The 13,016-nt window shown below is 45.7% G+C and overlaps 1 protein-coding gene across 1 annotated transcript in view; it reads right to left on the bottom strand.

Moving 5' to 3' along the window:
- The window catches only part of LOC144781743 (UTP--glucose-1-phosphate uridylyltransferase-like), a 103,165-nt gene extending 90,978 nt beyond the window's left edge, over positions 1–12,187 (bottom strand). The window contains exon 1 of the mRNA XM_078660721.1: positions 11,796–12,187. The gene's annotated coding sequence lies outside the window, so the exon portion shown is untranslated. The remainder of the gene's footprint in view (positions 1–11,795) is intronic.
- Positions 12,188–13,016: the final 829 nt, after the last annotated feature.

Below are 13,016 nucleotides of genomic sequence, written 5' to 3'. Positions count from 1 at the left end.
AACTTTAACATCTTCCCCCTGCTCACATTAGAGCAACTTGATTCGCATTTAGACAAGCTTAAATCAGGATCCCCCCTTGACCCCTGCCCTCTGAAGACTTTTAAACAATGCAGAGATGTTCTACTTCCTGCTTTTCTGAAAGTCATCAACCTGGCAATCCAGGAAGGTGTCTTTCCAACCTCCTGGAAAATGGCCATAGTTAAGCCCCTTTTAAAAAACGCCTCGCTGGATCCCAGGATCTTAAAGAACTTTCGGCCAATCTCACTACTCCCAGCCCCCGCAAAAATGCTAGAGGCCCATTTAAACAACCATCTGAGTGCCTTCCTGGAGAACTCCAGCCTACTTGACCCCTCCCAGCATGGCTTTCGGAGGGCTCACAGCACCGAGTCCGCCCTAACAGTTGTCACTAATAACATCCGTGCTAAGGTCGACAGTGGCCAGACTACCCTTCTGGTCCTGCTCGACCTTACTGCCGCATTTGACACCCTATCCCCCTCCATTTTAGTCAAACGCCTTAGGGAGATAGGAGTGGACGGACCGGCGCTTAGCCTTTTGAAATCTTTCCTGGATGGCTGTGTACAGAGGGTCAAGCTGGGTGATTGTCTCTCCCCAGCTAAACCTGTGCAGTGCGGGGTGCCTCAGCGTTCGTATCTGAGCCCCACGCTCTTTAACATTTATGTGACAGCTCTTGCCAGACTTGTAAGATCATTTGGGCTGGAAGTTCTCTCCTACGCTGATGACACCCAGATTATGGTCTCTCTTTCACAAACTGTTGACATCACAGCTCAAAACTTTAGGAACTGCATGGAAGCAGTCGCAAACTGGATGGTGAGGAATTTCCTCAAATTAAATGGGGAAAAAACGGAGGTGCTGATCTTCGGAGGCAAGGAGGAGATCTGGTCAATGGACTGGTGGCCTTCCGCCCTTGGAGCCTGTCCTACGCCCTCTCAGTCCGCTCGGAACCTGGGTGTTATTTTCGATACCAAGCTCTCCTTCGAAAAACAGGTCAGTAGGACAACCTCCACATGCTGTGGTGTCCTTAGAACCTTGAGGAAATTAGTACACTATCTTTCCACAGATGCCCGCAAATTGGTTACGGTGGCCCTAATTTCCTCAAGGTTAGACTACTGCAACGCATTGTGCCTGGGAATTAATAAACTACAGGTACAATGCCTACAAATAGTACAAAACGCAGCAGCTCGGTTTGTTGTTGACGCCCTGAGGTTCGCATCAGGCACCCTAATTAGGAAGGACCTGCACTGGCTCCCCATCCAGGCCAGAATAGAGTTGAAGGTCCTGTGCCTCACCCACCGTGCTTTGCACGGGCTTGGATCGGAAGATATTAGATCCTTGGTGACCCTCTATGTCCCCAGCAGGGCACTTCGCTCAGCCAACAAATATCTTCTTTCTGTACCCAAAAGCAATAAAGTCAGATGGGGCGAGAGGGCCTTTTGCTCCCTTGCACCTAGGATATGGAACACCCTTCCGGCTGAGATCAAGGGACTAACCTCCCACTCTCTCTTCCGAAAGGCTTTGAAGACCTGGCTTTTCAGGGAGGCCTACCTGTAACTGGCTTACTCCGCTTACCTATCACACAGCTTCTCCATCTCTAGCGCCTTGACGCCTATGGGCAAAGTTGCGCTTTACAAGTTCTATCTCAACTCAACTCATCAGCAGTTGGCTGCCTGTATCTCTCTATATAGGTTGCTTTCTAAAACAATTCTATGACCGAGCACGGGTACACACCACATTATTTTCCTACACTACTATCTCATTCCATTTCCCCTCTATTTTACAGGATATGGGGCAACTCTGTCCATTTCATGGCGGGTGTCAAGGAGGTCCAGACAGCAGCATAGCCCTAATGCGAATCATCATACGAGGGTCAGCCACGCCCCCAGACATTCTATTTTCCTGATGACCATTTCTCTTCATCTGCAAAGAGCTTCCCGTGATCATCGTGCTTTCTCTAATTGAAGAAGTTGAGATCCTGCAAGGAATACATATCCTAACCAGTTATTATTAATTGTGCCTTGCTGTGTACTCAACTGTTCTATTATCTGCTGTGTATAGGGGCTAACTCAGAGTGAGTTCTGATTACCAGGCGATCTACCACTGGTAGCAGTGTTCTTTTTTGTTGTTTCTGCCTATGTTCCCATTTTCGCAGAATTGCATTAAGTTGCCAGTTTAGACTCAAATCCCAGATCAGCAAACTGCAACCCAGGTGCTGGAATAATCTAACTTCTGGCTCTGCCGTTAATTACTGATCGTACCTCTTCCTTCAACCTCAAGGCTTTAAGTACACCAATAATGCACAAATCATAGTAAAGCTAGAAATTCTTTCTAATTCTGACTACTATAATTTTGGTCAATGTCTCAAGAGCAACTGAAGCTGCTGACCAATGAATGTTATCCAACCACCTCCACTAAAACAAATAAAACACTGAAATACTGTTTGTGGAAATCAGACCAACTACCAATTCTTCACCATCTGGTCACTAGAATTATGGCCTCAAACTAACCACTCGACCCATGTAAGGATCCTAGGGGTAACCATGGGGTTCACTCTCTCTCTTGCATCACAAGTAAACCAACACTTCCATTACCTACATCTCCCAGCGAAAGTTTAACTTGTTCTGCAGTTATGAAAGCTTGGTGAGCTGAACACTTACCACCAAGAAAAATAGTGTTCTGGAGGTCATGAGTCTGAATCCTAGCAACGCAGACACTACCACCCTCTCCTCCGACGTGACTGTACTAAGACCACAAAATGGTTAATAGTCATCAGCTATTTACAGTTCTTAGAAACAGCAGAAGAGTGGTAGCTTGGACCACCTCCCTTCCTACGTTGCAAATTAGAGAGTATCCAGAATAAAGCTGTCTGGCAGCTTCTCAATTTACCAATCCACATTCACATCTCAGAATCCCCCAAACCCTTACACTGGCTCCCAATGGCTAGATTAATCACCTTTACAGCAGTGCGCACCATGGATCAAGCCATTTATGGCATATGACCACGCGTTATTCAACATAAAACTTGAACTTTCTACCAATCATGACAGCTACTCTTTAGGTTGACAACACATTTGACTATCCCTTTCTAGAAAAAGTCCCAAACTTGTGCAAGTTTCTTTTCTGTCCAGGCAGCTAAGAACTGGGATATGGTGCATGCTAGAATACAAACAACTCTCAATCTATCTTAACCAGAAGCCCATCATCTAATTGTAAGCAACAGAACCAGAAAGAAAGGCTGGTACCTACATGATCGACTGAATCTATTTTCTCACAACACAGAATGATATGCACAGATACCAGTTAACCACATTATATAAGGATTCCCTTTGCAGTGATTATTCCCCCAAAAAAGTTTTTACAAAACCGGAATTGGCAAAGCCAATAGGTTACTGTTTGTACAGTGTGCAGACTGGACATGCACAACACAGACAAACATGAAGCCTACTGTAGTAAAGCACAGTCAAAAGCAGCTGAAAATTGCAGAGGTCGCCCCCAAAGGGGGCCTCGAGGGCCGTCACCATAACGGATGCCGGAGTCCTGTAAGGATCCAGTTTTGACCGCCTGGAATCGCCCCAAAGCAGAAGGGGCGCTTCCCTCGTGGCAAACCCGCACCAGTGAGGAGCCTAGTCACCTGGCAAATTGGGGGCCAAAAGATGTTTCAAACCCCCCATCAGGGCAACCCCAGTATCGGCGGGAAAATTGTGGGGGTGGGGTAGGGGAATATAAGGTGCCGCTCCCCACACTACGATATACAAGAAAAGGGGGTCCCCGCAAGGAGATAGTGTTGTGTACGACACACACTGAAAAAGACAATAGAACTAGAATTACTCAAATCACAATTGATTCTGAATAAATATTGTCCTTTATTTGACAATACCAGATTCCATTTGTAAAACACACATCGTATTTATAAATAGTAATAAGCCCCAATCGGGTGGTGAAAGGAAAGGAGGGGGTGTGCTCAGGTAAGTGAAAAGTCGTAAAGAAATAGAAGCATTCAAGGAAAAATGCAATTGCTAAGGTTTACATAAATTTCAAAGTAACTCAAAATAGAACCAAAATATTTTAAGGCATTGCTTGAAACCAATCAATTCAAGAACATTCAACGGCTAGATACATGGTTGAATTAAATCATGAGCATGTGCCGGATGTCCCAAAAAGAAGAAGGCGTCGACGTTTCGACCCCTAGCCGTAGGTTACTTTTGATCCTATGAACGGGGTCTTCATCAGGACAAATGTGAGGAGGGGGTTGTTGTGGGGCTCCCAAAAACAAGAAGGCGTCGACGTTTCGACCCCTAGCCGTAGGTTACTTTTGATCCTATGAACGGGGTCTTCATCAGGACAAATGTGAGGAGGGGGTTGTTGTGGGGCCTACAAATGTGAGGAGGGGGTTGTTGTGGGGCCTACAAATGTGAGGAGGGGGTTGTTGTGGGGCTACAAATGTGAGGAGGGGGTTGTTGTGGGGCCTACAAATGTGAGGAGGGGGTTGTTGTGGGGCCTACAAATGTGAGGAGGGGGTTGTTGTGGGGCCTACAAATGTGAGGAGGGGGTTGTTGTGGGGCCTACAAATGTGAGGAGGGGGTTGTTGTGGGGCTACAAATGTGAGGAGGGGGTTGTTGTGGGGCCTACAAATGTGAGGAGGGGGTTGTTGTGGGGCCTACAAATGTGAGGAGGGGGTTGTTGTGGGGCTACAAATGTGAGGAGGGGGTTGTTGTGGGGCCCCCTTTTCTTGTATATCATATAGCGCCCAGGTCCCCGCGACTGCATGGGTTCAAACCCCCTATTTTGTATCGCTCCCCACACTACAGCTCACTTCTACGTCGTGGAGCTGGGGAGCAGTACCGAAGAATAACGAACTGTCAGCGTGATTTATGACTATATGATATACAAATGAGTTATAACAAGTGATTTATGATCAACTAGTGATTTATGGCATATGATTTATGGCCAGTAAAGCAAAATGATTTATGACAAGAAATGTAGGAATGTCCTTGACACTAATGATTTACGGCACCTGAATGATTTATGACACATGATTTATGATGAGCAAAAATGATTTATGACACATGATTTTATGATGGTTCATGATATTGATTTATGACCCTGGGCATAAAAGTATGCCCAGGGGATTGCAAAATAAGTATGCAGATAAGGCTAATAAAACAGAGGCCAACATCAACCACAAAACTTCAACAAGTGTTGGCTGTCCTTTGGTAATACATATGTAAGAAGGTTTGCATGCCATCCTGGAGTGGGCAGAGTGCGGGTGTTATGGATGCCACAGACAAATATTAAGCTTTACTTTCTGCAGCATCCATTTTTAGAAGCTTCTGGCACCGCTCATTCCCCAGTGGTGCTGCCAACTGATTATAAACGTGTAGGCCTCTTGGAAAGGTAAACAATAATAAGTATGGAGAATACCATTTCAAGATGGCCAACGCATTTAGAAACATTCGGCAAGCAGTATCATAGCACTGGGATCTAGTGCTAACAAAAGCATATAATCTGGTGCTCAGATTAGATGTTCTTATTTTGGCTTACGCAAAAATAACAGTTGATGGACAGAATGCAGAACAATGTCATACATTCACCCCAGTACAGAGATCTGGGCCTAAATCAATCGTTTTTTTTGCTCACCATGCCATTCCAGTTTGAACCCAGCCATATGCAAAACAGCCTTGACCTTGTGCCCCATGGGAACAGTCCAGCCCGAACTGCCAAGCTTGGTCCACCCTGGACTGGAAACAAGCATCCTAGGACTGGTTTCGGGCTTTCAGCCCTCATCAGCCAAGATAGCCTGATTCCAGTGGCATGTAGAGCACAGGACTCACGTCTGAGCATACCCGTCCCACTCGGAGTGACAAATGCAAAAATAACAGTTGATGGACAGAATGCAGAACAATGTCATCCATTCACCCCAGTACAGAGATCTTGGCCTAAATCCATCTTTTTTTTGCTCACCATGCCATTCCAGTTTGAACCCAGCCATATGCAAATCAGTCTTGACCCTGTGCCCCATGGGAACAGTCCAACCTGAACTGCCAAGCCAGGTCCTCCCTGGACTGGAAATAAGCATCCTAGGACCGGTTTCCGGCTTTCAGCCCTCATCAGCCAGGATAGCTTGATTCCAGTGGCATGGAGAGCACAGGACTCACGTCTGAGCATACCTGTCCCACTCGGGGTGACAAATGCAAAAATAACAGTTGATGGACAGAATGCAGAACAATATCATATATTCACACCAGTACAGAGATCTGGGCCTAAAACCATTGGTTTTTTTTTGCTCACCATGCCATTCCAGTTTGAACCCAGCCATATGGAAATCAGTCTTGACTCTGTGCCCCATGGGAACAGTCCAGCCCGAACTGCCAAGCCAGGTCCTCCCTGGACTGGAAACAAGCATCCTAGGACCCGGCTTGCCAGTTCGGGCAGGACTGTTCCCATGAGGCACAGGGTCAATACTGATTTGCATATGGCCATGTCTGACCTGGGGTGGCGTGGTGAGCAAAATAACGATGGATTAAACCCAGATCTGTGACTGGGGGTGAATGTTTTGCCAATGTGCAACATTCCGCCCATCACCTTGTGTGTTTTGCTTATTGTAGCTTACTTAGGGGTTTTTACATGTCACCAGCCAGACAACGACTTCAACCAGGAAAGGTGCATGCACACATAAAAGTGCAAAGGTGTTCCGAGTGCCACTCACAAGAAAGGCCTGTACTATCTTTAAACATAAATAATTGTTTTGATCTACAAACATTTCAGGATACTTAACAAAACTAGCAATTTTATTCACAAAGTGAAATAGGTTGACTTCAAGCTAGATTCACAAACTTTTGTTTGAGCATAAGTGTGACATCGGTGGAATTTATTACCATAAATTATACACCCTGAATCACAACATGATTATTTAAAAACATTTATGGGGGTTATAGTGGAGTAATGTGCGAATATGAAGCAAGTTTCCACTGCCATATGATTAGGGTTGGTGATGAGGCAGGGAACGTTTTAGAATGTGTCACGGGTCAGAGGTAAAACAATAAGTCACAAACTAGCAGGTTGGTGGGTACTTACATAGACCTTGCTGCTAGTTTTCCACTCAGTATAAGGTGTACAATTTTACTGATGTGAATAGCAAATGTGGATGCCTTTTCAGGGTCTGAAAGAGCAGAGAAAACACCTGTGTTTAAGTAGGAAGGTAGGAGAAGAAGTTTCTCCAATCTAAACACTTTCTCCAGAGAGAAAAAAAAGTTAATTGTTCAACTGTACAATTCTGCTTGATTTACTCAAGGAGACTTTTTATTTTACGGGGAAAAAGCTAAATTTAATTATTGTAAATTGGTATGTTCCTGGAAACTTAAAGCTAGCAAAGGGTTCTTAGATAATTCCTGGGATTGGTTCCAAAAGCTGCTGCGCCCGGGGCCACTCCTGAACTCCAGTTCTGCGTGGACTACCTTGGGCTCAATGCTGTCACCAGGACTGACGCGCACCCCATCCCCAGAGCTGATAAGCTCATTGATTGGCTTGAAGCTGCCCGGTAACTTAGTATGTTTGATCTAACGTCTGGGTACTGGCAGATTGCCTTGACTGATGGGGCAAGAGAGAGGTCTGCACTTTCAACACCAGAGGGGCACTACCAGTTCTGTGTCCTGCCCTTTGGGTTGAAGAATGCCCCTTCCACGTTCCAAAGACTGGTCAACTAGGTACTATCTGGGCTGGAGGAATTCAGCACCGCTCATCTAGATGGCATTGCTGTGTTCAGCTCCAGCTGGGAGGAACACTTGCAACCAGTGGTCGAAGTAGGGGGGGAAAAGTAGGGAAACTGTGGGCGGAGAATCAGAGGGCGGGAATAACCCTAGGATTGGGGCAGTGGGCGGAGTCAGAGGTGTGGTCAGAAGGGGCAAAACATCCCAATTTGTAATATTTGTTTTGCATTTCACTGACCAGTTACAGCTCATTATGTTTTTTAATTCAAATTGACATTAAAATACATTCACAAATTGGGATACGTTTCCAATCACAGAATGTCTCAAATACACTTCAAAGTGCTATCACAAGCCATTTGTCTCTGAGCTGTGCAGTTTCTGTCATCAGAGCTTTTCCACCCCGTTTCCACAAAAGCAGTATAAACATGAATGGCAAAATATTACTAAAAATGTGACTTGCGTTGCTGCAAAGTGAAGTGCCCTTTGCCAAGGTTGACTGGTTACCTTTATCACTGCTACATTTGTATGTTAAACTGGTACTAACAAGTCAAAATATTTTCAGAGACTGTTAGTATGTGTAAAAATGTCAAAACAATGAAGTATCAGAAAATATACTGTTTTACGATGCAGCCTTTTTCTTGCTGCATGATTTAGTTAACACTGCAGCATAATTTTGTCCTCAATTGCTGCATAATTCCAGCGACTTCAAAGCAGGCAGCACATGTTAAAAGTGCTTGTGCATGAAGCAAAGAGACTGTGAAGTTTGTGAACTTATTTTGGTGTGTGTGTAAATCCTGCATTGCCGAGCCCTGATGATTTGCAGCTTCTACTGCTGAAACAAAGCCAATGGAGGTACCAATGGGTGAGGCTGACTGGCCTTTAGGGTCCTATGACCTCAGTGACTGAGTAACTGTCACTCTAGGGTGTGCTTCTTCGTATGCCTGCTGACAAGACTGGAGGTGAACTTCAGTATGGATTGTGGTGGACATGTCTTGAAGGTTAACCCACACTTGCCACCGCTAGGGTCCACCTGATGATGCTAAGACACCAGGGCCTTTAAGGTCTAGCGGGGCCTTCTATGGTCTAGCAGGGGAATGTGCTCTCTCAGGAGAGTGGCCTTGTGGATTGGTCATGAAGGCTGAACCTGGTTCCCCAGTTCCAAATTCGGCATCTATGACCAAAGTGCCACATCCTCTACCCAACTGGACACCATACTGCCCCACTGAGAGAAAATCGCACTGCCTTCAAGTACAACCCAATTGTGCCCCGCTATAAACATCTAGATGAGATTCAATTCAAATTATACACTAGACAAGAGTAATATGCTGGCTGAAAAAAAGTAACTACATTCTGTAAAAAGCAAACACTCATAGGGAATACAACTTAACACTTTTACACTCGTTATTCAGAAATCAATGAGCATTTCTGCCTGAAAAGTTAAGCACATGACTACAGGGCCCGGAAGGGACCCGTTTCAGTGTCCACTGCTTATATCCTTACAAAACATCGGTAGTAGGAGTTAAAAAGACCACATCCCTGAACACAGAGCTGTGGTACACATTTTGTGAACTAAAATAAGGAAAACAACTGATAAGGATCACATTAATTGTTTTCCACTCCACTCATCAAGCAGGAATTATAGTACCTCCAGGAATGGCACACTTCCCCATTTGGGGAAAAATGCTGTTCAAAGAAAGATGAGAAAAGAAAAGTAGTCTTCATTGGCAAACTCTGTAAACTGGTGGTAATGTGTTTGTGGGTGAATAAAATCAAGCTGGCCAATTTACAACCACTAGTTATGTATTTATTTTTCACATTTTAAACCTTTTTTTCTCTCCTCCCGAGGCTGCATTTTGGAATACAAAAATGTCAGAAAAAGACATTTGCAGCAAAAGTGTTTCCTCTTTTTTTAGATCCATTTCACAGGGGAACGAATGAAGGAAAGGAGAGGAAAGAAAAGTAATGGTTTTCAGCAAGTGACGTGGAGCACAACAAAAAGAGAGAGAATAAGAGGTGAAAGAGAGGGGGCGGCTGCCAGCGGTGGAGCAGGAGAAGTGGACACTGTCCTTGACTTCTCTGGGCAAGAAGGAACATACAGCCCTTTTCCTTCTCTGCCCGCCTGTCCCCGAATAGTCACGAATGGCTGGGTTATTTCAGCCATCCTGGGAAACATATCTAAAATAAAAAAGATGAGGAATGGACTGTATTAAATTAAAGAAGTAGGGGCACGCCGTGCCCTGCCGATCCCACCCATTTCGACCACTGCTTGCAACACCTCTGTGAAGTGTTGAAGGCTGTGCAGAAGGCAGGCCTCACTATCAAGACAACATCCTACCTCTCACCAGCAGCCTTGCTCCCTCCCCAGAGAGCTCATCATTACAATAGTAATGCCCAGGGCATGAGTCAGGAGTGCACGCAGGTACACGGCGTCCACCCACTATTTTCACAGGGTGGACGCCGTCCCCCTTGCCAAGATGTTGGGCCCCACAGATATATGCAGAGCTTGCCCTGGTGTAAGACACCGGGCACGTTCAGCAGCGCCTGCACGTTGTCTGCTTTCCATGTCCAGCAGCAACATGGAGGCAGCGAGGGGGGATTTTCTTTTTTTTTTTACCTCCAGCCAGGCCAAAGTTAAGGGGCCATCGGTCCTCCTTTTGTTTGAATATCTTGACTGGGGGCGGCCTGGAACCTCCCACAAATGCAAATGCCACACAGGAGAAACAAAGGCGCACAGCTTGCTAACTCTTCACAGGTACTTTAGAGATGCATGCTTCTGCCTTTGTTCTGTCCCCGTATATAAGTGCAGACACTGTAAGACTCAGATGGGGTGGTCTGTCCCAGTATTTACACAAATAATGTAAATAGCTCTATTTTGTTTCTTTTATAGCGCTACGTTGAGACGTCATGTGCTGTAATGACACGCGTCATTATGTTGCTTGCTTAGTGTCTAACTTGGTCAGTCCCCCCACTTCTTCTTATGGGACTTGTGCCCGGGAAATGCCCATTATGGAACCTCAATGAACTCCCTGTGCTCTTCATCTCCCTTCTCTTATTTATTTATTTATTTATTACGTTTTATAGAGCGCAAACAAGATCCTCGCGGATATCAGAGCGCTGTACAAACATTAAATGTTACATATACCGAGAATAAGAGCAGATCAAAACATGTGTACAAGGCATATAGTATAAACAGCGTAAATAGGTGTAACATCGAAAACGAAAGTGTCTTGGGGTGGGGGCGCATGAGTGTCTAGACACAGGGTTTCAGTAGATTATAATCATGTGAGCCTGGCCACGAGGATGGCTTTAACTTCCTTTTTAAACAAGGTAATGGAAGGGTTGAGTTTGGTTTCTCTTCTGAACAATTAAAAATCCAACCCATGCAAGATACCTTAGTACATCTGTAACCCAGGCACATTGGCTTGTTTGCCTACCCCACTGCCCAGCCCTGTGTAAAGTGCCCTGGTGCTTCTCCAGATTGATGCCTGTCTCACAAATGCCCCTGCACAAACAGAAAATAAACATGGAAGGAAGGGAACACAATCTGCCGGTGAAAGGCCAGTGCAGGAAGAAGGAGTTGGAACTATGCAGGAAAAGAAGCGAATCCAGGAGAAGGAAGATGGACACATGCCTGGAGAGCAGCGTGGAAACCTGCAATGGTCAGTAGGGTGGACATTTACAGGCAGAGGATGAAAACAAGTAGGGAAGTGATGTGGGAACCCTACTGAAGGATTAAAGAGCCCAGGACGAGGAAGAGGATGGAATCTACAGCAAGCTACAATATGAAAAGGATTGAAACAGGATGCGAAATGAGGTCTGTAAGAGATAGAGAGGCATATTTACAAGGCTCTTGCGCCACTTTTGCTTCACTTTTCCCATGTTAAAGGTGACGCAAAAGTGGCGCAAGGGGCTTGTAAATCTGCCCCAGAGTGTGGAAACTGCCAGGGACAGGGTGGAAATGTACACGAGAATGTAAATTTGTAGCAAGCTGGTGAGGGAACGCTGCAGGAGAAAAAGGGCTATACCTACCCTTCCCACCGTCGTTCGAACGTCGCACCCAGCTGGCAGCCTTACCTGTCCGGCGCTGACGTGGTCGAGCTGCTGCGGCTCCAGCTGGTTAGATCGATGACTGTAGATTTATGCTGCTACGGCGAGTCCCGTCAGATTACTGACTGAGCCGCCCACATAAATGATTCATTGTTTCGCGGATCTATCAAACTGAACGCCAGGTTCGTCGCGCTACTGAAGTTATTTTTATTAACGTTCTTGTCAAGTGCCGTGGTTGCCTCGATGGAAGTTCCTGGCGTCGTGTTGCTGGGACGCGCCTCGTCAGTTTGGTGCCCGGAATGGGCTGGAGGTGCTGACGGATGTCCTTACAAACTTCCTAAATTACTTGCCCAGCCCCAACTCACACGTAAGGGGCACTGGCCAGGGTGAGGCAGGGCACAATGACGCCGCTCCTTGTTGCTGAGCAGCCGGAAACTTTCTACGGCCCAGCCCATCCCCGAGGCTCCAGGATGTGACATGACGTTGCTGCCGCTACACGTTTCTTGGCGCCTCATTACTAGAAAATTGAGCAACTGTGCAATGGAAAAGTAAGACATAGCCCCAGGCACCTGCCCCTGACCTGAGTCACGTGCACAGGCAGAAGCAGCACCCAGAGACCACATGCCTTCGATTGTGTGTGTAAAAAGCTGTTTTGATGAGACCAGGTGTAAATCAAATGATACAGACCCTGGCATCATGCAATACAGACCAATTTAAACTGATTTAGCCTAACTACTGTGTCCTTGTGTAATGTAACGGATGTATGACATTACAACGCATGCTTTTAGCACGCATGCCTTTACAACGCAGTTTTTACAACGCATGCCTTTACAACGCACAGCGCTTAGGGGTGCTGGATAGTGAATAGTTTAATTTACTATTCCAACTCCAGTCCCCGTGGATAGTAGGGAAGGTGTTGGATAGTAAATGAAATCTATTCCCTATCCTAGAGCCCCCCCCCCAGCGCTATGCGTTGTAATGACATGCGTTGTAATAGTTGCGTCGTAAAGGCACTGCGTGGTAAACGTTGCGTTGTAAAGGATGTTTCCCAATGTAACTGGTGCTCATGTAAAGCGCTCCAATACCTTCGGGTCGAGTTCGCGCTATATAAATCTGCATACAAATTTAAAAAAACGACATTGTAACAATTAACCATCCCTTACATGCCAACATTTTTAAAGATAAAAGTGGGAGATTTAAAAAAAAAAAAGAATCGGGACAGTGTATTCCCATTGACTTCTACTGAGG

This window comes from Lissotriton helveticus, chromosome 9, assembly GCF_964261635.1.
Source record: "Lissotriton helveticus chromosome 9, aLisHel1.1, whole genome shotgun sequence".
Taxonomy (NCBI): domain Eukaryota; kingdom Metazoa; phylum Chordata; class Amphibia; order Caudata; family Salamandridae; genus Lissotriton; species Lissotriton helveticus.
This window is presented reverse-complemented; position numbering and strand designations above follow the sequence as displayed.